This window comes from Ovis aries, chromosome 1 (genome assembly GCF_016772045.2).
Source record: "Ovis aries strain OAR_USU_Benz2616 breed Rambouillet chromosome 1, ARS-UI_Ramb_v3.0, whole genome shotgun sequence".
NCBI classification, from domain to species: domain Eukaryota; kingdom Metazoa; phylum Chordata; class Mammalia; order Artiodactyla; family Bovidae; genus Ovis; species Ovis aries.
The window spans coordinates 205,497,794-205,502,787 of NC_056054.1; positions in this window are offsets into that span (position 1 = coordinate 205,497,794).

The window sequence follows — 4,994 nt, forward strand, 5'->3', positions numbered from 1 at the left end:
CATTGGGAAACAAGTCGAAGGCCCACTGGAGATGTGTTTGGCCATATTCAATTTTTATTGAACATCTTGAAGTATTTAAAATAAAATGATGTCCTATGGAACCCAGATGCATATCTCCAGGTGCTTTCCTCTTAATATTTAAACCATTTTATGGAAGATTTAATCCACATGTTAAATCGCTGACTTCCAAAGGTCTTCCTTAAGGCTAATCTAAATGATGAAAAACGGGTCTAAAGATCTTGTTCAAAGATGTCATTTATGGCCTAGAGGTCAGAGACTCAGGAAAGAGAGAGAAACTTGGGGGAGTTTCATGAAGTTATTTAAGTATGTGGAATGTTCTAGAGCACAAGGGAACTCTTGAATTTTCATAATCATAGAGTCTTTCTTCATTTCCAAGAGAACATGTTTTTGAGGCAGCGTATAATATAGCTATTTGTTTTCTTGAACACTTCTCAGGGAAGAAAAAGAAGTTGGGAAAATGAGCCCATTGTTTTTCAAAATTAGTGACAAACTTCAAAATAATTCCAAACAAACCTCAAATAAAACATTTTCCCCCTACTGTGAATCCTATTTAAACTGTTTGGGTCAGTCTGTTTTAATGAGTCGCATTCATGCTGACACATCCACGCACTTCAGACAAAGACGACTGTACCTCTAAACCCATTTAAAAATGATAGATGACTGTCAGCTTTGTGAAAGCAGCGCATGCAGTGGCTTGATAGCGCAGAGTGAAAGCAATCTACAAGCGCAAGTCTGTTTCTTTTGGCAACGGAAGGAGTTGCTAATGGATTCATCATTTTCTGTTAAGCATGAATGTCAAACAAAAAAACATTTAGGGCTCTATTCAGCTGAATTTCCGGCTCGACGCTTGCCAGCCATGGAAGCCTTGTGACTTGGAACCCATGCAGCCCATGCCTGATTCTTGTTTCCAAAGTTCCGCGGGGCCAGTGCCACGGAACTTGGACTTCTGCCCAGGGATCCTCCTCCTCTCTCTGGCTCCCCCTTCCCCTTTCTCCAGTCCTATGAAGCCACCAGTCAAGCTTCCTAAATGAATGCCGACTATGGAGGGGAACTGGTTGCCAACTCTTATGACTTCAGCTGACTCCGCCTCAGAACTGCACAGGAAGTTCACTCATACCACTCAAGAAGGGATGGCAGGGTGAAGATTTCTTGTACCCAGGGTTTTGGGGACCTTTGTGTCTTGGAACTTACTGGTTGCTGCGGTCGTTGCAGCTTTCTCTTTGGTGTTGTAAATATGTAACATGTTCGGTGCTCTATAATAAAAAAAAATAAAAAAATAGTAAAAGTTAGAATGCCTGGGCTTCAGAAATATTCTTTGAATTAACCTTGGGAAAATTTGAACAAAAGTTCTGGCTTCAGAATGCCTTCTACTTTAAAAAAAAAAAAAAAAAAAGCAAAACAGAAAACCCAAAACTTTTAATTTTGTACTGGGGTTGAGCAGATTAACAAACATTGTTGAGAAACAGTCAGGTGAACAGCCAAGGAAGTCAGCCTTACATATACATGTATCCATTCTCCCCCAAACTCCCCTCCCACCCAGGCTGCCCCATAATATTGAGCAGCATTTCATGTGCTATACAGTTAAGTTCTTGTTGGTTATCCATTTAAAATATAGCAGAGAAGACATCTACGCTTTGTATCTTTGACTATGGAAGAGCTGCCTTTGAATGAGGAATTGGTTTCTTCAACTGGGCACACAGTGGGCAGTGGTAGGAGAGTGCTGAGGCCAAACAGATCAGCAGCAACCACGCTGGCAGAGGAGAGGTGGCAGTGACACAAAGCCTTCCCTTTATGTGCCAGCTCTGCTAGTAACTAAGTAACCCTGGGCAAATCTTTTAACTCCTCAGGGTCTCGGTTTCGTCAGTTGGTTGTTTAGGGGATTAAATGAGCTAACATGAGAATAAGACTGTTTAAGTTATAAATTAACTATGCAAATGGATATTATTAATTGAACTATTTAAATTAATACAATTAAGTAATCCATACTGAGAGGTAATGTAAGTTGGTCTGATAGGAAGGACTAGGACCGGAGATGTTAAGACACTCAGAGCCTGCCAACTCCATTTTCTGTTCTGCGATTTTCAGAAAAACGAACGTTCCCATTAAGCCGGAGTCGAGATGTTTGTCCCATCACTATCTGTATGAGTATACTGTACCATAGCTTCCTACATTATTTAATCTGTGAAACTGGCCCCAGTGGCTCTCTACTTGCTAAACATCACCCTACTGCCAATCATTCCACTGTTATAACTTTACTGTTTTGCGTTTTCCAGTCATTTTCCTCTTCCTATTGCTTATTAAAATGCAAACATACAGAAGGATAAAAGCCTCTTACTTAGCAGTAGGCACTTTAACAGGTTGTTTTAAACTGGATTAAGATACACGGTTGATGCTAATGGGCTAGGAAAAGAAATATGGCACCAGAACAAGGAAAGAAAGCCTTCCAATCAACTTCACCTTCTTTGCAGAGTGTCTTGTGTCCCTCTTATGTCTAATAGTGATATTGGGAGGGAACTTGGAGTAAGTTGTGAAATGTTGCCAATAACCTGTAAATGACAGAACAGTAAATGGTTTAATGTGACATTAATAATGATGATGACCTCAGGCTAAGACATGCAGGCAGAACTTGTAAAAGAATAAATTAGTAGTCTCCCTTGAAGATATTTTAATCTAAAACATCAACTGTGTCCTCCCCAATGAAGCCTTCCTTGATTTCCCAAATAGACTCTATCATAGCATATACTTCAGATAAGTTTTTCTCACAATGTCATTGACCTATTTGCTTATTTGCAATGTATACATATTTACTGTGACTTGTGACTCTTTTAAGTCCATATTCAATAATGCCTCACACAATGCCTAGCACAATGTAGGAACTTGGGAGATATTTACGAATTTAATAGTTATAACTTCTGGAAGATAATACAGATTCAGTTATTATTCTCCCAATGCATTGAGGACTTGGTTTACTTAGCATTCAAAATTAAAGATATATTTCAGCAGAATATTAAACTTTATAAAGGTTTAGTCACCACATGATCTAAAAAATACTTCCACTTAGGTATCAAATGGTGTTTTGTTAAAGCATTTAGCCAAATGTTATATACCCATACCTCTTAGAGATTTAATCACATTCATCCAACAATTATTTATGCTTACACTATTGTGTATTGGCAGAGCTACATCCCAAATGTCACGTTAATCTGCAAGAAATGATCATTCTTGGAATAGATTCCTATTCCACAGGGATGGTTTCAATGAGGAATTTTCAGAATGATGAAACCAGATTTAGCTGGTAGCAATTATTGGTCCATTTCAGATGAGCTCAGCATGAAGAATAAGACTGAAGAAAGATTAAGTCTCAAATACTAAGGGACAGAAAAAAATGAAAAGCGGGACCAAAAGGGCTTGAAACGCAGGAAAGGGCCAGTTATCTGCAGGAAGCTGGTATTCTTATGTGAGATGCATGTGACCCAGTCTGGGTTAGAATGTTATCTCTATGTGATCTGCAGAATTTCTCTCTTGACTATAGCAACCTCAGAAGAGTGAATTAAAGTCTTAAGGAGAAAAATCAATAAAGGAAAAAAAAGATAAAAGCAATATGGCTGGAGAGCATTTCTAAAACCATACAAAAGTCTCTTAAATGGCCATGGAAGACTAACCAGTATTTATAACGGTTTACAGGAATACCAATAAGAATAGATTTGTTGGCCTGCTTAAAACAGCAAAGAGATTTCTGGGTGGTTTGTGGCATTTGACTGGTCTTTGTTTCATTATACTGTGTGACACACAGAAACATGAATTGTGCAAAAGACTGCCTGTGATGACAAGAAATCTGTTGGAGTAAGTTAGGATATTACGAGTAAGTTAGGATCAGAATAGTACTTAAGGCTTGCCCAGTGCTATTGATGAGCTACAGTGCTCTGAGTATCTTTCCTGTGATTAGTGAAGTGAAGTCGCTCAGTCATGTCCGACTCTTTGCGACCCCATGGACTGTAGCCTACCAAGCTCCTCTGTCCATGGGATTTTCCGGGCAATAGTACTGGAGTGAATTGCCATTGCCTTCTCCAGGGGATCTTCCTGACCCAGGGATCGAACCCGGGTCTCCCACATTGTAGACAGACGCTTTACCGTCTGAGCCACCGCTTTATTCCCACACTGGGAATTTCTCTGAACTCTGTGCTGAAACAGAAAACATAGCCATTTAATCCCAGTAATAATAATGCTTTTCTAATATATCTTTTAAAATCTGTAAAGTGATTTTTTTCTTATAATTATAAGAAGTAGAGTTCATTTCAAATATTCTCCAGGCTAATTACTTCTTAAATTAAATGAGAGAATGAAGGAACAAGGAAAAATTTGATGAAACGGAAGTGATGGATCTTTGGGAGAGATGTGTAGATTGTATTCCTGCTAGTCAAGGAAAGGAATGCCAAATAAGATCTAAAGTTAGGGAACTAGATTTCAAAATGTTAAAGAAAGGTATATGTATGACCCTTCCCTGACCAAAGTCTAAGATCTATATGAGGAAATTATGTGATGCTACATTTATCTAATCTGGCATTAATTCATTTGTCCATTTCGGTACAATTTTTCTTGAGTTTCGTATCATGTCACAGGTACCCTTTTACTAATAAGAAGCTTTCAACTGTGAAATTCTGGCAACATAACCATGAACATTTTAAATTAGGAGGACAAAAATTGTATGCTTTGATGAGAGCCCAAAGTGAAACTTTACAGAATCCTGTAAATCCTGGACTCAGGTAGGTTAAATAACTTGTGAGAGTCCCAAAGCTAGTAAGCAAAAGAGTTAAAACTCACACTTTGGCTCTGAGCTCCAAAGGAGGTGCTCTTGGCCTCAGAGCAGTGATCTCAAAATTGCTTAATCAATGCGCTCCTGAAGCTAAATATGTCCCCATTAAGAGTGACTGCATTGTATGGTTATAATAGTTCAGAATTTTATTCCTTTTTGT